Source organism: Lampris incognitus, chromosome 8, assembly GCF_029633865.1.
Source record: "Lampris incognitus isolate fLamInc1 chromosome 8, fLamInc1.hap2, whole genome shotgun sequence".
Lineage (NCBI taxonomy): Eukaryota > Metazoa > Chordata > Actinopteri > Lampriformes > Lampridae > Lampris > Lampris incognitus.
In genome coordinates this window covers 32,440,627-32,463,160 of record NC_079218.1, presented here as the reverse complement: position 1 = coordinate 32,463,160, position 22,534 = coordinate 32,440,627, and the positions used below count along the sequence as shown (strand labels likewise).

The window sequence follows — 22,534 nt, the reverse complement described above, 5'->3', positions numbered from 1 at the left end:
AGGCAGACAGACTTAAACGCCTTGGTGCTGTGACTAAATCCAAATCAGCGACTGTTTGCTCAGCTCAGCAGGGTGACAACCGACCAGTTGATCAGGTAAAGCTGACTGATGTTCACCATGACATACAGGCAAATCCGATTGCTATCATGGAACTGACTGCACAGGTGTCCACCTTGACAAAACACTTGACTAAACTGACCACAAAAGTAGACAGTGAGACTGCCCGAGATGCTCAGCAGCCCCAGATAAGCACCCAGACGGAAAGGACTGACACCAGAGGCCGTTGTTCTCGATGTGTGCTACAGGGAAATGCGTCATGCTCTCGCTGCTTCCGCTGTGGCCAGTCTGGACATCGTGCTGTGGGCTGTCTAAAAGAGACAGTGGTTAGGAAACGGAGTGCAGTCACTGGAGAGGGGAAGCCAGTGACTGAGGTAAAGGCAACGTCCCTGGTGACAGTCAACTCAATTCAAGGCAAGAAACCTGTGTCAGTGACGGCTCAGCCTAAAACAAGAAAAAAAACGTATTGCACAACTCATTGGCAAAAGATGCATCATTACCTGTGCCATCAACAGGGTTCCAGTACAGATGCTCTTAGACTCAGGAGCTCAGGTAACCATAGTTGGGAGAGAGTGGATACAAAATGAGTTACCTAATGTCAAGATCCAACCCCTTGAGATTTTGCTCGCTGACCAACCCCTAGAGGTCGCTGCAGCTAACGGAACTGATGTGCCATTTGGCGGCTGGATAGATGTAACCCTGGAGATTGTGAGCATGAACCATGGAACTGTAGTGTCTGTGAATGTTCTCATTCATCCAGGTCATGGTTATCCAAAGGAGTTGAATCAAGTGCAACTGGACTTGGTATATATCTGTGAAGACGTTTCGCCTCTCATCCAAGAGGCCATCCAAGAGACCAAGCTAGTCTGTTTTCAGACTAGCTTGGTCTAGTCAGAAAGGCACGAACTGAGGAAGCCTCTTGGATGAGAGGCGAACGTCTTCACGGATATATACCAAGTCCAGTTGCACTTGATTCAACTCCTTTGCATGGAACTGTAGCAGTGCAAGTCCCCATGTTAGTAGGCCAAAGTGTCAGTTTCCCCCTGTTAGGGTCAAATGTTATCACAGAGATAATCAAAGGAAATGAGCAGACAGATGGCATGGATATCAGCTCACTGCTAAAGGAAGCTTTACATATTAATGAAGATACAGTCAAAGCCATAGTGTCTACCCTCAGTGCAACTGTGTCAGATGAAGAATCTCCTCAGTATGTCAGGGTAGGGAAGAAAGGTCTTAAAATCTCGGCAGGTCAAATAGGTGAGGTGAGGGGCAGAGTTAGAGCTTGGCCAGAAGGGAGAACAGTGTTGTATGAGCCAGCTATAGACAATCACTGTCCAGAAGATTTAGAGCCGCCCCCTACGCTCGTGGATGTCCCCAGTGGTTTGTCCAAAGTTGTTAAGATCGCTATCCAGAACGTGACCAAACATGATATTTTTCTCTCAGGAAGAACAGCACTTGGCACTCTTCAGGAAGTTGCTGATGTGAAACTGTTCACCTGCCCTATGCAACATGCCGCATCAGCCAAGCCGTCCATGAAGGCTGACACCTGCTCTGTTCAACTAAGCTCTGAAAAACAAAGCCAACAGGTAAATGACAAACAAAAGCCTCCAGTAAACGAGAAATCGCAGCCACCCGTTGATTTGTCACACTTGGAGGAAAAGGAGCAGGAAACAGTAAGAAAGATGCTGTATGAGGAGTCGGATGTTTTCGCCAAAGATGATAGTGATATCGGCTGCATCCAAGATCTGAAACTCAAAATGTACCTGTACAAAAGTGCTACAATGCCATCCCAAAGCCTTTATACAGGGAAGTAAAAGAATATGTACCGAATCTGCTGAATCAAGGACGGATAAAGAAGTCAAAATCGCCATATTCATCTCCTGTGGTCTGCGTGCAGAAAAAGGACAGCAGCCTACGGTTGTGTGTCGACTTCAGAGAGGTTAATCGGAAAACCATTCCCGGCCGACACCCCTTTCCACGTATCCAACACCTGCTGGATAACCTCGGAGGCTACACTTGGTTCTCCATACTTGACCAAGGGAGTGCTTACCACCAGGGCTTCGTGGATGAGAGTTCACAACACATCACTGCATTCAACACACCATAGGGGGGTGGAAGAGTGGGTGCGACCCCCTTTCGGACTCACAAATGCACCTGCGGCATTTCAGAGATGCATGGAGGGAGTTCTGGAAGGCCTGAGGGATGAGTGTTGTTCCCCCTATTTAGATGATGTGCTGTGCTATTCCACATCTTTTGATAGTCACATACAAACACTACGACAGGTGTTTGGCCGAATGACAGAACACGGTATCAAACTACGACCAAAGAAATGTGAACTTTTTAAACGGCAGGTTAGATACATAGGTTGTGTAGTATCAGATGAGGGAGTCCAAATTGACCCCAAGGACTTGGAGGCAGTAATACAGCTCAAAGAGCGAGAGCCCAAGACAGTGGGGGAAGTTAGAGCCCTAATAGGCTTCTTAAGCTACTACCGATCTTTTATCCCGTACCTTGCTAGAATTGCCAGACCCCTTTTTGAGCTTGCACAGGGCCAGAAGGAATCTAATCAAACTGTTCAGTCCAAGGTCACCAGAGGCAGAGTCCAAATTACAAACAGTGGTCAGCTGCCATCCAATACACCTGTCCAGTGGACTCCTGAGCACAGTGCCATTGTCTCCAGGTTTGTGGACATGCTAACCTCTTCCCCTATACTAGGCTATCCCGACTGCGATTTGCCATTTATTCTTCACACAGATGCCTCCAATGAAGGTCTGGGGGCCGTACTTTACCAACAGCAGGGAGGTAAACTACGTGTCATAGGTTATGGCTCCAGAGCACTCACTCCAGTTGAAAAAAACTATCACTTGCACTCAGGCAAGCTGGAGTTTCTCGCTCTGAAGTGGGCGATTTGTGAAAAATTTAGAGACTATCTGTACTATGTCCCTACTTTCACTGTATATACAGATAACAATCCTCTGACTTATATATTGAGTACAGCCAAGCTGAATGCAGTAGGCCACCGCTGGGTCGGCGAGTTGGCAGACTTCAATTTCAACATAAAATATAGGCCAGGGAAGATGAATGCAGACGCTGACACACTGTCATGTTATCCTATCAAGCTCCGTGAGTGCATAGGCAAGTACACCGAAATGATGCCCACAGCTATCTGGCAAGGAGACAAAGTGGAGAAAAATGAGGATGTGCCATGGGCCGCCGCATTGGTCCTCACCTCAACAGCTGAGGACTCACCGCCTAGTACTGTACCTGTATTTACCCCAGAGGACATCCGAACTGCACAAAGAAATGACTTCAATCAGTGAAGTCATAACCCTGAAAAAGAGAGGATGGATCCCAAATGACAAGGAAAAAAAACAAATGTCAAGTGAGACAAGGAGACTAGTACATGAATGGACCAAACTAAAATTAGACAAGGGAATTCTGTATAGACATGCTAGTCAGAGGAAACAGTTAGTTCTCCCTACTGAACTTAAACAAATGGTGCTTAAAAGCTTGCACAATGACATGGGGCATGTTGGTGCTGACAAAGTAATTCGCCTGGCAAGAGAGAGGTTTTTTTGGCCATTTATGCAGAAGGAGATTGAGGATTACGTGATCAGAAGGTGTACTTGTATTAAACAGAAGCAGCCTTGTGTTCCAAACAAAGCACCCATGGGCTCCATAATGTCCAGTGCCCCGTTCGAGTTTGTCTCAGTCAATTACCTCCATCTTGAGCAAAGCAAGGGAGGCTATGAATACATCCTCGTTCTAGTTGATCACTTTACCCGCTTCGCCCAAGCGTACCCCACTGAAAATAAGTCAGGGAAGATGGCGGCAGAGAAAATATTCCAGGATTTCATTCCTAGGTTTTGGTACCCTGAAAAATTGCACCACGATCAGGGGCGGGAATTTGAGAATGCACTGTTTCAGAGACTCCAACAGTTGGCGAGCATATCTCATTCTCGAACCACTCCTTACCAACCGAAGGGGAAACCCTGTTGAGAGACTGAACAGAACACTGCTCCAGATGCTTCGAACCCTGCAGGAGGAGAACAAGTCTGACTGGAAAGAGCATCTGCCCCATATTGTGCACGCATACAATTGCACTACCCACGAAGCTATGGGATACTCACCATTCTTTCTCTTATATGGAAGAGCCCCATGCTTGCCAATCGACTTACTCTTTGACCTCAAACCTGAGCAAGAGACCCCAGACAGACAAATGTTTGCACAAAAATGGGCAAGTAGGATGCGGGAGGCATACAAAATTGCCTCAGAAAATAGTAAAAAAAATCCTCAGCAAAAGGAAAAAGGCAATATGACAAGGGTGTGAAAGGTGCCACCCTCCAACCGGGTGACAGAGTACTTGTGCGGAACCTCTCCGAAAGAGGCGGCCCAAGCAAACTCCGTGCATACTGGGAGGAGAGGGTCCACCATGTGATCGAGAGAGTCGATGAAGGGCCTGTGTACAAAGTACAAGCTGAGAGTTGAGGCAAAGTCATCCGGGTGCTCCATCGAAATCTCTTGTTGCCAGTGAATGCCTTAACTTTAGAAGAGACTGGAACTGGATCTGAAAAAAGGGAACAAACGAAACGGAGAACTAACAACAATGGGATGTCAGAGCAGGACTCTTATGAGATGGACAAAGAAGAGGATTCATATAGCCCCTGTCTCATACCGGTGTATAAGATGACTCCTATTAGACCTCGTGCTACTCACTCAGAGCCACAGAGGCCGCTGGATCCCTCCGCTCATGAGTTCCAACCAGTGAGAAATGTATCAGCTGACAAAGAACCAATTACAGGACCAAAACCAGCTCACAGGCCAGAGCAGCAACAAGTACCAACAATCTCTCAAAGTGCCGATGATGGAGAAACATATGAGGAAGTAAATGTTGTCCAAGAGGAACACGGTGAAGTAGAAGAGGAGCCTGAACCAGAGTCACCAGGTGAACAAACTGTAAGGAGATCGTCACGTGCACCACGACCCGGGGGAATGTTCACTTATAACAGTTTAGGCCAACCTTCATATCAACTTTTGATGCCTGGAGTCAACTCTGTTTTCCAATGCGTACCCTACCTCATGTCAAGTACTGAAATGCCAAGCCTAGTCTTCCCGGACACTAACAATGTGCCAAGGCCAGTAGTCTGGTCTTACTAGACTGAAGACTAGAACTTGATCCATGACGGACAAGACACTTAACAGATTCTTTAGGCAGCAATGACTTTTTCTGAGGTGAACTCTTGACTGGGATGACTTATTGTTGTAGCTGTAGATGTCAGGAGACATCTTTAAAAGTAGGGGAGAGTGTAGGGGGTGGAAAAACAGCCTCTATTGAAAGTTAAAAAAAACTGACACCCCCCTTGTTTTTTTTTTGTTGTAAATCTAAAACAAGTAAATCGTCAGCTCCTTTATAAATAGTCTTCTTTCAATACGTCAATTCATTTAAATTCTGTTATCTCCTGTTGACAGCAGGTGTCACTGTAATACCGGGTACAGTATGGAAACGCCCAACTCAAGCCGTGTTGGTTACGTCAGGGGCAGAATAAAAATGGCGCTTGAGTTGATAACATGCTAAACCCGTGTCTGTTCCCTACTGCTCCACAGATACGAAAAATATGGTGTAAAACAACTAAGAATGGGTTGACATAAACCCCAAGTGTCAGATAATCATTTGGCTAGCTTTGTGGACGATATAAGTGTTCCAAGACTGAGTTTGAATGTTGTTTTGATGTCGAGTGTAGTTGCTAGCGAATATTAGCATCTAGCCTATTGTTTCACTGTGTAGCTCGTGTGAAAAGACATGAGATATGAAAGAATGCTTGTTTGTTGTTTTATCCATATTCTGAAGGTAACAAAATACAGAGGAGTATTGATCAGTTCCTCGAGTGAGGGAAAAGTATCTCGTTTTGTGCTCAGGATTTATAAATGGAATTAGTGAACGTATGGTAGTTGGAGACGGAAGTGGTTCTCTGAAGAATGTAGAAACGTTTGTATTGCTATTGAATAGTTTTCATTATTTTCATGCATTTGACATGTAATTTCCTGTTATTTGATCATTTTCATTGCCTTTACCATTGCAGTTATGCTGTAGTATTTCACATACATGAAAGTATTGTCATTGCTAAGGTTCTGGTAGTTGAAACAACTTATTTTCAGTAAGGAGAACACTAAGCCAACCGTATGTTTGGAGTCAGTGGCGTGCTCAGTCCTCTCTGTAGTTAAGTAATATATTTGTTGGGTGCTCTTTGGTCCAAGATTAGTAGTTTCAGATGAAAAAGAGAACAAATCTCTCTGACCAAGGCAATCCCTGTAATTAAAAATGTCTTTATTGAAACTTGGACATATCCAGAAAGGACCTAAAAATGCCCACTCGTAGCGGCTTGGGCCTTCTTCAGGGCATAGTGAGACAAAACAGGAGTGAGTGAATGGTTTTTGTGCAGGCACAGAGCACAGGTGTTAGTTGCATGATTGGATCTGAAGCAATCTGAAGCAAGCTATTACTAAGACCCGCCTCTCACACAGATCCTAAAGAGCAATCACATGCCAAACACAGTTCATTGTAAAAAGAAAACAGCTCTTTAGGATCTGTGTGAGGGGCGGATCTTAGTAACAGCTTGCTTCAGATCCAATCACATTTCTGTCCTGGAACAACATGCTTTATGGCGCAGCCAGTTCTTTTTAATGTGATGTGACTCATTCGCATGGCTATCCCATTCACAAAGGAAACAACAGTACTTTGTATATCTGAGCTGCATTCCTAGTAGCAGTGCCAATATTTGTAGATCGCCACAGATGCTCCAGTCGTAATTGTTGTACTGTATGTGTTTCAACAACAGTTTCCATGTTATTGTAGGTTTCTTTCATGTGTACTGTATAGCTGCTTGGTAGTGAAGGGTGGACATTGCTATTGTGTAACAGGACAGCTTTCAGACTTAACTTTGACCAATCTATAAAAAGACGGTATTGTTGTGGGTCATGCACACAACCCAAAACCATGAATAATCCATCAATGTCAGTGCAGAAACAGAGGTTGTCAACCTGTGTAAAGAAGTTTGTCAAATGGTCTTGACGGTTCCAAAAGATAGACATTTTTGTACCTGGTGACAGCAAACCCCATCCCTGCAATCTTGAACCAAGTAGTTCTGCTTTAGCTTTTGACAAATCAAAGTCCCTGACCAGGTCATTTAATTCTGTCTGTGTTGTCAGATGAGGATAACCAGGCATAAAGGGTTCATATCTGGATCAGTGTCGTTTTCCACATCTGGTTCATGCGTTGTGGCATCTTCATCTGCCTCATCTTGGCTCCATGTCTCTGGTGGCTTCGGTGCTGGCAAACTGTCGTCATGTGGCACTGGTCTCATGGCTGAAGGCAGATTGGGGTATTCAATAGACTTCTTATTTCTAGTAGAGAAGCCAGATACATTGGTCAGACAGACGTAACAGTCTGTCATGTGATCCTTCTGTTCTCGCCATATCATTGGGACTGCAAATGGAATTGACTTCTGAGTACCGCTGAGCCAAGCTCTAACAAGCATCTAAGCCTGACTAAGCATACCCAGACATGCCCAAGAAAACATTTGCATAGCACCTACATCATGCATGCCCAGGCATGCTTGGACTGACCAAAACAACTTGCTTTGAGGGCAATATACTAGTAGACTTAAAATATGACGGGAAATCATAAAAATAGGTTAGTTCTACAAAACGGTATGTGATAGGAAAATTTTAAGGTGATTTTCGTGATCGGAGGCCCAAAAATCCATAAAATACACCCAAACCGGTTCATGAAGCAAAATCTTCGTTGTCCAGTGTTACAGGTGATGATAACCAAGCGCAGTGAGTGGAGTCTTCCTCTCTCGTCCCTGCGGCTCCGATCAAGACAATTTAAATCAGCTTGGCTACAAGAGTTCGCCTGCTTACGTTATGACGAGGGGAAAATGTAATTAACCTTTTGTGCTCAAGGAAGTCAAGAGGTTGCTGGTTTATTACAGATTCGAGTCATTTTAAAAGAGAAAAAAAGTTTGACCCAGAGCCCAGTGTGAAGTGCTGGTTCTCTGCAAGCAAAAGAGGCGCAGACCTGCCGCTGGCCACTGACGTGGTGGTGGGAGATACAGACTCTGAGCCGAATTAAGCAGGGAACAATTTATTTACACATACTTGAATAAAAAAAGTGAAAAAATAAGATAATATCTAAATATATGTCGTAATATGATTGCTGTATATTTGTATGTAAAGAATACATTGTGTAGTTATGGAAGGCAGAACAAAGGCAGACAGTACAGAGGGGAAAGAAAGGCAGCCTTTAATCCTTTCATATTAAAAAACGCAGACACAATCTGTAAAGTTGAAGCTAAACGACGCGCTAAGTGTTGGTCGTTAATTGCACAGATGTGAGAGAAAGGAAGAAAGTAAGGAAGAAAGTAAGGAATGTGCCATGGCGTCGTGAAAGCAGAATTTCATAAAGAATAGAGGATTACTAAAAATGTGGAGATGCCGGGGATTGAACCCGGGGCCTCATACATGCGAAGCATGCGCTCTACCACTGAGCTACATCCCCACTACGCGTTGGTAACTACTGAGTAAACGCCTTTTGAAATAAGGTTTCAAATGACGTGCAAAGTTTTGATGTGTTTTTGCTGTACAAATCATAACTGACTAGTGCTTCTCGTACTGGTTGACCGATTGGTTCCACGTAAAAGCTAAATGGCCCTAACTGCGCCCACGTTCACCCATTCGGTATTTGTTTCGGTGATTAGCAGGCTACGTGTTAATAAAAACAAAAGGGCAGATATGCGTTGTTTGTAGAAATTCACCACCAGCTGTACGCCAAAACAACCAGCCACAAGAACCGTTTCTCTCCGCAGGCTGTCACTCTGATGAGTAATAACTCTTAACTCATAATAACTCATAAGCACGTTGTGCGCCGATCTCCGCCTACCTCATGTATAATATAAGTAACCTGCTAACATATTTATTCCAGCTTCCTTTTACGCTGCACCATTGCCTTCCTGTTTCACCTGCAATAGTCATTCCTTGTATATATTCCTAAAGTTTGATGTGTTGTTTAATCTATGTGAATACACTGAGAGCAGCTAAACCGGAGTCAAATTCAGATAAAGATGTTTCTGATTAAGCGACCGTCGGCGGTCTTTCCACGTGGAATCCGGTAAAATGCGGACGGCGAACCGAAAGTCGTTATTTTGGATGAGAGCAGGACGGTAAAACCGGATGACAACGGCAGACGGCGGCTCTGCCGTCCAAATTTAAAATAAGTTCTTGCCGTCCTCTGCGACGGAATTCACAACAGGATGTTACGTAGCGTGTCACAAAACGGACAATATGGCGGATGTGGACGATGTGATTTTATATGTACATAAACTGACAGAATTGCTTGTATAATTTATTTGTTTCTGATAACAATACAACACCGCCATAGCGAATCTATGTAGTTTTTTTTACTGTGCTGCCGTTCCATAGCGTAGTTTGGTTTTTCCCGTTCCGTTTTGCCAACTGCCACTTACTCGATTCAATTCAATTCAATTTATTGTCATTAAAAACAATGTGCAGGCACATGTTAAAAATGAAATGAGGGCTGTGGCTTCACCAAACAGACACAGACAAACACAGCAAACACAATATAAGATATACACACATGAAGACCAAAAGCTAAAAATAAGTTAAAAAAGAGCTGGAGTACAAAATATTTAAACATATCTACAGACATTCAGTGGGTAGCCAGGTTCAGGTGGGCAACAGCTTGTGGAAAGAAGCTGTTTTTGAGCCTGGTAGTGCGGGCTCTGAGGCTCCTGTAGCGCCTCCCAGAGCGCAGGGGGGAGAACAGTCCATAGTTGGGGTGGGTGGGATCTCTGCTGATGCTCAGACCCCTTCGAAGGCAGCGTTTGTGATAAATGTCTTTTATGGCTGGGAGCTGGGTACCGGTGATATGCTGGGCCGCCTTGACAATCCGCTGCAGAGCTTTCTGGTCTACTGAGGTGCAGTTGCCGTACCACACTGAGATGCAGATGGTCAGGATGCTCTCTATGGTGCAGTGGTAGAAGTTGGTGAGAATTTTGGGGGGTAGACGGGCGCTCCTCAGCCTCCTCAGGAAATGCAGGCGTTGTTGAGCCTTTTTCACAAGGGCCTGGGTGTTTAATGTCCATGAAAGGTCCTCGCTGATGTGGACTCCAAGAAACTTAAAGCTGGAGACATGCTCCACTTCCACCCCATTGATGTGAATGGGGGAGTGGCTGCAGCTTCTAGACCTCCTGAAGTCCACAATCAGCTCCTTCTGCACATTAAGGACAAGATTGTTGGTAGTACACCATGATGTGAGGTGCTCAATCTCGTCTCTGTAGGGCAAGATATATCTTTAATGTACATCGCACTAGGCAGAAGCTGCGATGGCCGAGTGGTTAAGGCGTTGGACTTGAAATCCAATGGGGTCTCCCCGCGCAGGTTCGAACCCTGCTCGCAGCGAAAGGATCATTTTTGTTAGCCAAAAAGAGAAGTAGTTCTTTGCTGCATATTAAAATAAAACTAGTAGGATTTTCCAAAAACAAAATCAATGTACAGACTCGTACAAAAAATAACCCTTCTCAACCATCACTTGTGACTCACTAGGCATGTGTGGTGGGGTCTGTATCTGCAGAGACCCTGTCCTCTGCCTTTATTTTCTTAAACTAATCTCCAAAATTAGGTCATTTTGATCAATTGCTGATCTGCAAAAAGCTGTACATGCTTTTATCTATTCTCGGCTTGACTACTGTAATGCACTTTATTCCGGTATCAGCAAGGGCTCCCTCCACCGTCTGCAGTACGTTTCTCTTTATGAAAGCTTTTACAAATGTGTGATATTTGTTTTTATTTATGCTGTTTTTGTTTTTTGCTCTTACTTGTTTGGTCTTACTCTTGTTTTTGCCTCATCTGGTTTTATTTTTTTGTAAAGCATTTTGTGGTATTGTTTTAGAAAACTGCTGTATTACTTTGGACGCTTCTTGGCGTTAACCTTCGGACAGCGGGACTCTATAAATATAATCTCTAATATTGACAGATTTTACACACACACACAATATACATATAGGAGAGGACCCATAACCGAAGGAGGTTCGGTTCTGGGTCCTCTCCTTTTCTCCCTGTACACAACATTCCTGGGTTCTGTTATTCGCTCACATGACTTCTCTTACCATTGTTATGCCGATGACACCCAGCTGATCTTGTCCCTCCCTCCCTCCCTCTGACACACAAGTAGAGACACGCATTGCTGCGTGCTTGACTGACATGGATGGCGACACACAACCTGAAGCTCAATCTGGACAAGACAGAGCTGATGTTCCTCCTGGAGAAAGGTTGCCTGCACCTAGACCTGGCCATCACCATTGACAACACCTTGGTGACACCAACTTGGACTGCAAGGAATCTGGGTGTGATCCTGGACGACCAACTGTTGTTTGCCGCAAACGTTGCATCGGTTGCTAGCTCCTGCAGATTTCTCCTCTATAACATCAAGAGGATTCGCCCATTTCTCACCAAGGAGATGACACAGGTGCTCATCCAGGCTCTGGTCAACTCCCGGCTGGACTACGGCAACTCGCTCCTTGCTGGCGCCCCGGCGTCGGCCATCAGACCTCTGAAGCTTGTTCAGAAAGCTGCAGCTCGTCTGGTGTTCAACCGCCCTAAGTTCTCCCACACAACTCCCCTTCTCATGTCCCTACACTGGCTCCCAGTAGCTGCTCGCATCCAGTTTAAGACTCTGGTGCTAGCCTACAGGGCAGTGAAAGGAACAGCTCCTTCCTATCTCCAGGCCATGGTCAAGCCCCACACCCCCACCCAACCACTTCGCTCTGCTGACTCGGGACGCCTGGTTGCTCCGTCGCTCAGAGGCCACTGCTGCCGATCGACCCGGTCACGGCTCTTCTGTCCTGGCCCCACAGTGGTGGAATGAACTCCCCACTGATGTCAGGACGGCGGAGTCGCTGCCCATCTTTCGGCGCAGGTTGAAAACTCACCTCTTCAAGAACTACTACCCTGTTACTTGTTCTTAGCACTTATTGTGTGGCGGAGGGCTAAGACGAAGAAAAGGGCCAACGACGCCACCCGGGGAATTGCACCCCAGGAAATACTATTTCTCTATAAAACCAGAATTAAGGATTTGGAGCTTAGCCAGGTGAACAGATTCGAAGGACAGAGGACAGAGACGTGGTTCAAAAATATAAATACTTTGTTTATTTAATCAAAACAAGAAAGGACTGGAACTGGAGCTGCTAAGGAAATCAAGAAAAAAACGATTAAAACCAACATGAAGCAATTGAATCTTTATTACAAATAATTTTTAAAAAGGATCTTTTAATACAATTGAGAAATAAAAAAGCCACTTTAAAATACCAAAAAAACGCTCAGCCTAAACAAATAATGGTAACCAAACTAGAAAGCTAGGCTGAGGCCAACTGTGGAAGGCAGACTAACTGAGGAGTGCCCATGGGGTGCTACCAATACTCACCTTCTGTGCAGCACAGCAAACCCACAGCAGACTGATGAACTCTCCACACGTGTCCTGGTGTTCCTACTCACACACACACACACACACACACACACACACACACACACACACACACACACACACACACACACACACACACACACACACACACACACACACACACACACACACACACACACACGTGAAGGGACCTCACCACAAGTGCCTAGCCTCCCACAAGATGACAGGCCGCTAAGGGAAAAACTAACAAAATAAATCAAATAGGTCAACAACAACAACAACAAAAAAAACTAGAAAAAGGCTTTTCCACAGAAAAAGCGTGTGAATGCTGAGCTGCTGAAAGAAATCGCGAAAGCATTGCTGAAAATGGATAAATAGGAAAAGTTAGAAAGTCACTAGCCTACCTGAAATACCTGGAAACTGAAATGTGAAATGGCTGAATATTCTAAAAGTTTTAAAGGTATAAAAAACTGAAAAAATTGCCATAATGTGCTAAATACATAAATAGTTTGATTGTTGAATGGTTTCTGTAGTTTAAAGTATGAAAAAGTGGACGTGGTGCAAAGATTTAAAAGTGCTCCCAGTCCCATTACAAACACACACAACAAGGCTGTAACAAAACTTGCAAGCATTTGCAGCAATGGTTGATGTATGGAAAAGGTTTGAATAGTCTGAAATATTTGACCCCCGCTGGTAAAAGAGTCCCCAAGTAGGCCTAGGTCATTGAATTGCACAACCTGACCTGAACATGGTTCTACTAAAAGAAGAAAAAAGAGCTACAGTACATCAGAAGAAATGGTCTTGATTTGTTAGGAGAGGAGGGGTAGAATGAAAGGAGGAGGGGTAGACTTAAAGGAGGGGTAGAATGAGAGGAGGAATGGTAGAATGAGAGGAGGAGGGGTAGAATGAGAGGAGGGGTAGTGATGAAGAGGAAGGGTAGTGATGAAGATGGGGAGTAGCGACGAAGAGGAAGGGTAGTGATGAAGATGAAGAGGAAGGGTAGGAAGGAGGATAAGAAGGTTGTAGGAAGGTAGGATAGCAGGGAGGTTGTAGGAAGGAAGGTAAGAAGGTAAGAAGGTTGTAGGAAGGATGGTAGGAAGCAAGTTAGGAAGGTTGTAGGAAGGAAGGTAGGAAGATTGTAGGAAGGTAGGAAGGCAGGTAGGAAGGAAGGTAGTAAGGTAGGAAGGTAGAAAAGATGGTAGGAAGCAAGGTAGGAAGGTTGTAGGAAGAAAGGAAGGTAGGTAGGAAGGTTGAAGAGGGAGGAAGAGCAGTTAAGAAGTGGCAGAAGCTGATCAGATCTACCAGGTGTTGAGAGTTGACAGTAATTAGGCTGGCAGTTGAGTTTCAAATTGATATGTGATGTCACAATAGGACTGAACATTCTAACAGGCAAAGTGTATGGCAGAATTGCTAAAATTTAGAGCTGAATTGTTCAAAAACTATAAAATATTTTAAAAATCTGAATAGGATTCTGAGAGAGCTGAATGCCCTGAACTGTTTAAGCTTTAAATTGGGTTTCTAGCTCAAAAAATGAAGGAGGAGATACAGTTCAAAGGTGATGAGGGTTTTGACCTTTCCCCATAGACTTCCATTGTTTTGAAAAAGTAGAAAAAGCTTAATATGTCTAAAAGTATAAAAGATTTCAAAAAACCGAAATGTGAGTGAGCCTTAATGGGCTTAAAGAGATGAACATTTTGATACCTGAATGGTTTCAGTGGCTAAAAGTATGAAGGCGTAAAAGAGGTGGAAAGGTTGCAAAAGTCCCCCATTGACTCCCATTCAAAAAATGGCTGAAAAAAGTTGAATATTTCAAAAAGTTCAAAAGGTATGAAAAATCTGAAAGGGGAGCACTAATGTCCTTAACGAGTTGAACATTTTGATATTTGAATGGTTTCAGTAGCTAAAAGTATGAAGGAGCTACAAAGTGTCAAAAAATGGGTGGAAGAAAAATAAATAAATAAAGAACTGCAAAGCAATAGTGTGAATGCCCAGCATTCACACTAACTAAAGAAGGGCCAACCCAGTTAGTAATCAAATAAACTAAAGCAAACAAAAGAAACTAAGACAAAACAGCAGCAGGTGAGCCACCTCTAGCAGGGGACCTTGACACCAGGAAATACTCCTGATAACCAGCACAACAGTGGCAGCAAACACTAAGGGGTTCCACACTAGAAGTTCAGGAACTGCAGCACCAACTACCAGACACATCAGAGGCCGAGGAAGAGAGAAGGCAAAAAAAGGACTGCACAAGTGGCTTAGATAACCTTGCCCTGATGAGGAGATTGGCTCAGAGAGAAGTCAGGCCTGGAGCTGCATGCACAACCACTCAACCTACCAGTGAAGCATTCCCCACCACAATCGTATTCACTCATTTAAAAAAAAATCTTTCTTGCGCTTTTACTTTAACACTGGTTTTGCTCTTGGACACTTGTTTAGAGAGAAGATGCACTTATGACCTCTGATGACTTGTAGTTCTCCTGATTTCCTACGTTAAATGCACTTATTGTAAGTCGCTTTGGATAAAAGTATCGGCTAAATGATGTAATGTAATGTTTATATATATATATATATATATATATATATATATATATATATATATAGTAGCGAATCCGGGGGCAACCACAGGAACTGCCGCAGCCGCACCGCGGGAGACACGGGTCCAGTTTAGCGACATCGCTAACCGCTCGACTAAAGGCTCCGACCCGTTAGACAACGGGTCTACTTCATGAACGTTACATTACCCCCCCCTCCTTCGGGAAAGCGCATCCGCGCGTATCCCACCTCTGACACCAATGTGGCAAATTCGGGAGACAACCACAGGAACTGCCACAGCCGGGACGCGAACCTGTATCTCCCGCTTCGCGGGAGTCATCGTTAACTGCTCGACAAAAGGGTCTGACCTGTTAGCCAACGGCTATACTTATCCATGCACGTTACTATAACGTGCACGGATAAATAGACTCGTTAACCCTTGGCTACCGGGTCGGACCCGTTAGTTGATTGGTTAACGTTGTCGCCCGCGATGCAGGAAATCCGAGTTCGCGTTCTGGGTTTGACGGTCCGGCCGAGTTGCCCCCCGAAATCGCTACAGTGGTGTCACAAGTGGATGGACCGAGAGGCCATCGGAAGCGTTTCCCAAAGGAGGGGGGTAGTGTAACGTACACGAATAAGTAGACACGTTGGCACTTGGCTAACAGGTCAGACCCTTTACTCGACTGGTTAACGTAGTCGCCCGTGGTGCGGGAGACTCGGGTTCGCGTCCCGGGCGCGGCGGTTCCTGGACTGCCCCCCCCCCCCCCGAATTCGTTGGGACCGCCACAACAGCCGGGACGCGAACCCGTATCTCCCGCACCGCGGGCGACAACGTTAACCAGTCGATTAAAGGGTCCGACACGGTGTCTACTTATTCGTGTACGTTACACTACCCCCCCTCCTTCGGGAAGCGCGTCCGCGCTTACCACGTCTGGCACCATAGTAGAAAATTCGTCGAGCGGGACAATCGAAGGAACCGCCGCTGCCGGTACGCGAACCCGTATTTCCCGCACCGGGGGAGATATCGCTAACCGCTCGACTAAAGTGTCTGACCCGTTAGCCAAGGGCTACCGAGCCTATTCATCCGTGATTGTTGCTTTGCCCCCTTCCTTCTGGCCACAGTCAGGACGCGAACGTGCGGCTCCCGCACTGCAAGCGACAACGTTAACCACCCGTCTAAAGGATCCGATAACGTGTCTACTTATCCATGCACGTTACAATATACAGATGCAGGGGAAAAAAAGTTTTAATACATAGCAGTACAGGCCTGTTTTGTGCGTCGCGCACTCATCAGCTGCTAATGTGATTCAACAAAGAAAGACATACAGTTTACGTTGCCCAGCGTCACGCCGCTAATTTCGGTTGGACAGCAACCAATCAGATGAGGAAACATTTAAACTATAATAACTGATGGGGTAGGTAGTTACGATGCACAGCAACCAATGGTGGGGTAGAAAACATTACAACCAATGGGGTAAGGGACTGGGGCTTGTTTTGAAAAGAATTTAAGGATCAGGGCACTCTTGAAATAGTGTACATTTAAAATATAACAAGATCATTTATGTAAATCATATATTGAGGTGGTGTTGGGGCACAGCTGGAAGGACAGGCAGTTAAAATATAAAAAAATATATTTAAAAAACCCTCTAATAAATGTCACATGTTTATCATCTAATGGAGGGGGGATAATAATAAAGACATTTTACTTATAGTTACAAAGGAGACATTTCTTTTGGTGTCTACAGCTGGTGGCCAATTCGTTTCTATTATTCAAGGTGGACATATCAGGTCTGCAAATAATAGAATACTTTTCTGCCAAGCACAGGTTACATCTTTTACCTCTAATTGAATATGCATTGCTCTTTGCAAGGATTTTCCATGAGAAAGAATAACTGATATTCTTGTCTACCAATGACCAAATGTGGCAGCTTGAGGCCGTTGCATTTTTTGCATGTTCATTTCTGAAGCTACTCATATGAGCGTTAAACCCAATTTTAAAAGGGCCCCCTGTTAATCCCACGTAAGTGTCCACATTGCAGTTGTCTTCTCTTGTCACCGATGCCTGGTAGATGACTCCCTCTGTCTGGCATTTTCCTTCAAGAGGACATGATGCCATAACACGGCATTTGCAGTTGGAGGTGCTTGGTTGCGGTGAGGAGGTCGCTGTAGGGAGGATTATACCAGGTGATGTTCCGCCTTCTGCTGCGTTTTTTTTTTTTTTTTTTTGCTGTCTGTCGCTAATTAGTGGTGGATTGTACTTAAGTCTGAGCCAGCAAAACAAAAACAAAAACGTAGCAGAAGGCGGAACATCACCTGGTATAATCCTCCCTACAGCGACACCTTGGCCTCTAATATTGGAAAACAATTTTTCGAGCTTTTGGATGAGTGCTTTACCCCAGACCATCAATTGAGAAAGATTTTCAACAGAAACACTGTCAAAATGAGCTACAGCTGCATGCCAAATGTTCAGCAGGTTATTTCATCCCACAACACAAGCATCATGCCAAGGCAGACACCCCCCCCCACCCTATATATATATATATATATATATACACACACACACACACACACACACACACACACACACACACACACACACACACATCGATCACTACTGCTGTCATCTGTTCCTTGTCTACCACCACATTGTCTGGTTGGTTAGCCAGCACCTGCTTGTCAGTTTGGAACTTGAAGTCCCACAGGAACTTAGCTCTGTCACTCTCAATCACCTTTGGCGGTGTCTCCCATTTGGACTTGGTGACTTCCAGTCTGTATTCAATACAGATATTCCTGTACACTATCCCTGCTTGGTTATACCTTTCAGTGTATGCTTTCCAAGCAAGCATACACCCTGCTACTAAGTGCTGGACTGTCTCAGAGGCATCTTTGCACAGCCTGCATCTTGGGTCTTATCTGGTGTTGATTCCAGGAACATCATTTGAGGTCTCTGTCCAGAAGAGTGCAGTCCTAGGAACAGCTAAGATACTGCACAGAATTAGCTGCGCAGTATCTTAGCTGTTATTATTCTCATAATTCTGACTTAAAAATCAAAAAATGATTTCCAACTAGCTGTCATTTTGTATTCTTTACATGGCCGAAAAACCACCTTTGTACACTATCATGGTGACCAGATGGGAAACTCATTTAGAAAGTTAACACAGGCCTAACATTTTGAGAAAATATAAGCATTTGCACATTTACATTACATATTGTAACACATATTGACTATGTATCCACAGTTACATGTATAGTCATTTGAAAACAAAACTAAATTGGTAATTAGTCAATGATGGTATCAACAAAGTCCCCAAACTGAATGCATTGGCCTCTCAAGGTGGCCCACCAATGTTCATTTCTTTGATTACCAGTATTTGGACCAGAAGTGACACACTGTGTCATCTTCATTCAAAGTGTTCTGCAGAAACCTTTGCATCATTGCAGTGTGGGTATTTTCAGTCCCATGATCAAGTCATACTTTGTGGACACCCCATAGTTTTACCGACACATCCATGAAAATAGCTTGCTCTTACTCATGGCTCATTTTTGGTTCTGTATGCTTCTAACCATATCATTTTTCTTGAGAAACGATGAATACTTCTGCTTATACATATTCCATATGGTCCAAGTTTGTCATATCCATCCCTATGCCACACATAATTTGGACCTCGACTGTTGTATATGCATTCTCAAACAATTCCGCCCATATTAATTCCTTGCCCATCCATTGGGCATAGCAGCTGATGGACAGTTTCACGGTCAGTAAATATACCAACCATCCAACATTTTTGGTACATCCACTTATAACAATGTTGTTGGCCTGAAGTCTGAAGTTGTTGGTATATGAAAGAGAACACATCTGCTTTATCTGTGTTGTTTTGTCTGTGCCACAGCCAATTTTTATGCAGCTTTCTCTCTTGGGTACAAAAAGCTCAGTTTAATATTGTGTCATTGTTTGTGAAACCACGATAACAAATAGCCCTATATAATGTTTTCCATCTTGCCGAGGAAGGCTTTCCAGGCTATACCTTGACATATTTTTCATTGCAAACTGATTTGATTGATTTTTGATTTTGATTTGATATACTTTATTGATCCCTGTGGGGAAATTCATGCTGTGTAGGTAGGAGCTAAGGAGCTACACAGCTAGGATAGTGTAATTGGGAGGTGGCAAGTATTGGGCCAGATGTCCTACTTGCCAAAAGGAATGCGAGGCGGTGCTGTGGCCTCTCGCTTCCTGGTGTAGTGATCGCTGCGGGTCCATGAGGACCTTAACATATGGCTGCTCCTACGCAAATGTGTCCGCAGCAGCACCCTCTCGTGGTACCTCCTGTTTTCACAAAGTCTGCTGCGGGGCCGACCGGGTTCCCGGCGGTAGAACCGGGTGGGTCGATTGAACTCGTTAGCCTTGGTTGGCAGCCAATCTAGGAGAAGGACAACTCTGATTTCAAACCCGGGTGGATGAAACTTGTTAGCCTGTTGGGCAGTTCATCTAGCAGAAGGACAACTGATTTATAACCTCCGCTGCCTTGCGGGTATACTCGTCTACGGGAAAGGCTTCGGGAAGAAACCCTGAGGAAAAATCTACATCCTTCTCCATTGCCAGTCGCCTCGCTAGTCTTGCCACTGGTAGTAGGTGGTCTCGGATGAGAGAGTGGGGTTGATGATGCGCAACTCTTCCTCACTTTAGTCATTGTGCAAGTAATCTGTCATCCATCACAGGATGACTAGATGGTCCTCGTCGCTGCGACGGACGAATAACAAGCTAGGAGCAGTGGGCAACTGCCGTGCGGCACCCAGGGACCAACTCCAGTTCGTCTTGCCATGCCTCGGTCGGGGGCAGGAGTATTAACCCTAACATGCATGTCTTTTTGATGGTGGGGTAAACCAGAGCACCCGGAGGAAACCCACCGCAGACACGGGGAGAACATGCAAACTCCACACAGAGGACAACCTGGGATGACCCCCAAGGTTGGACAACTCTGGAGTTTGAACCCACCACCTTCTTGTTGTGAGGCGACATCGCTAACTACTGGGCCACCGTGCTTTTTTTTGTTTGTTTTGGACTACAGAAAAATACCAATTCTGATTTAAGGAGTCACAATTGAGAAGAAAAATCACAGTTCAGTCTTTCTTTCTTTTTTTTAAATGTTTTCCAGTATGGGAATGGACTTCCATAGATATTCCTTGAATCAAAAGAGGGGAAAACAACCTTGCATCCAACCACTCCCAAGACCAAGTTCCCGCCCCTGTATGGCAACTGCTTGTTCCCGCTGTTTTCATCAACACAATTCTCTGGTAACATCGCATTATAATCATGTTTATGAGAACTGATTGATCATTTCCAGTTACCAGGTGAGTCGGCAGTTTGCTTTCAACAGTGGGGAAATTAACTAATCTGTATTTCTTCACTGGGACACCAGATATAAGTGTCATTTGGCTGTTTTTACTATTTTGCATTAAAGGATTTGCTCAATGAATATATATGTATACCTGCATGTCATGAGTGGTAACATTCAGATGAAAATAATATCCATTTTGATTAGTAAGACTTCACTGATTTTTGTTATTTTTTTTACATTTGTGTTTAATGGGTTGTAAAAACCTGCTTTACATTTTTTGTGTGTGAAAACAATTAGAAGTAATAGTGTTTTGGGCAAATAAGGTAATGGTATGGGGTTTTGACGCACCATTTTGAAAATGTGGATAAACCTTTGAGGACTGGATTGAAGCAGTTGAAAGAAACAGCCAGCTACATTCTTTACAGTAACTAGTTGGAATTAAAATTAGTTTTATATTTGCCCTGTACACTTAAAATATATCCACTTTTTTTTATCATGTTTTGCCAACAGGTTCTCATTCCCAACTCGTCAAATACGACAGCTTGGTCAGTGGCCTTGTGCTTCAAACTACGATGTTCAAGGTACCCCTTTAGCATCAGTTTTGCACATGCAGGGCTGTTCAATAGATATCAATGGTGTAGTGTTCCAGTTGAAAAAAAAAGACACAGTCACCAGAATAAAATGTTGGCGTTAGTATACATTTCTGCAAAGCACGAACATGTTAAAATCTTGACATTTCTGAACCAAAAATATATTTCATATCAACATTTCAACTCATAGCCAATGTTGGTTGATCCTGCGTCCATGTCATGTGACTGTCAAGTTTCTGTCTGCAAAAAGAAAAAAAATGGCTGGCATTCTTTTTATTCTCAGTGGAAAATGCAATATTTTCAGATATTTTCAGCATTAAAATTAGTTTTGATAACATTTCTAGCGAGAAATGTGCATTTTATTTTCATAATCTTTTTTTCAGTGAATATATATATGATCTTTTGTGTTAATTATTATGAAGATTATTTCAGGTCTTACCAGAAAATTGTTAGAATGCAATGTTTCTGACATTGAACACAACCCCAAAATGCATTTCTACAATATTTACTAAAATGTCCTAACTAAATCAGTATTTGTATGCTTTTTTCAAACATACACCTAAATGCAATGTTATTTGTTTTGGCTTCAGTAAATATTTGATATTGTGGGAGTGCAGGAATGAGGAGACGGAGAGATCGAGTCAAGTCAATTCCGTTTACTCGCTACACAAAACAGCACCGATGCAGCACAATCTCTCGTGGCAACCAGCTAACCGCTAGGCTGCTGCAAACATGGCTCCCCGGAAACCCCAAGCAGTGCCTACATCAGCACTCTGAAATGTCTGCCTTAAAGGAGCAGCAGCCCCTGGTGAATCTACCCTCAAATGTGTATCACCACAATATATTCTGTAGATATATTTTTTACAACTGTGTTTCCAATGCTATTTTGCAAACCGGAAGAAGTACACCTATAGTGTTAATTTTTATCAAGTTGCATGGCGCCGCTCAAGGGAATTTTAGTTTTAAAATATTAGTACATTTCCCAGAATTGGAAATTGTTAGTACTGAAAGTACACTGAGACGTACTTAATAAGTCCCCTTTAAGAGGATGGGAAACACATTTGTGTGATCAGATTTTAAATATCTAATCGATATCTTTAATATGGGTGGAAATTAATTTTGACCATATTTTACAGTGCCCCCACTTGGTGACTATACCCACATAGGTATAATCACATAGCTGAAGTCAAGAGCTTTCTATAACAGTTGGTCCCATGTCTGTAGTCCCTTCTGTCGCTGAATGGCAAGCCTTCCAACATGCACAAAGGTCAAGGTTCAGAGGTCAATATTTCAAAGCAGGAGCCATTTACAATTATCAGACTGTATTACTCTAGAGGTCGAGACCTTTCCAACAATGTATTTGGTTTAGTCCTACAACAAAGTTTTAATTTTCACATTTCATGGACACAACTTTGGCCCAGGTTTACTTTCAGAGGGTCCTTGGGAGGCCCAACACATGAAATGAAACGTCTTTTTAGTTTTTTTGTCTGTTTTTGTGGAAATAGTAACAAACATCATTT

General features: G+C 43.8%; 2 non-coding genes across 2 annotated transcripts; one reads left to right on the top strand and one right to left on the bottom strand.

Annotated features, from left to right (window-relative positions):
* Window positions 1-8,542: 8,542 nt before the first annotated feature.
* Window positions 8,543-8,614, bottom strand: trnaa-cgc (transfer RNA alanine (anticodon CGC)). The gene has a single exon. It is a non-coding gene; the product is annotated as a tRNA-Ala (tRNA).
* Window positions 8,615-10,451: 1,837 nt separating this feature from the next.
* Window positions 10,452-10,533, top strand: trnas-uga (transfer RNA serine (anticodon UGA)). Its single transcript has one exon. It is a non-coding gene; the product is annotated as a tRNA-Ser (tRNA).
* Window positions 10,534-22,534: the final 12,001 nt, after the last annotated feature.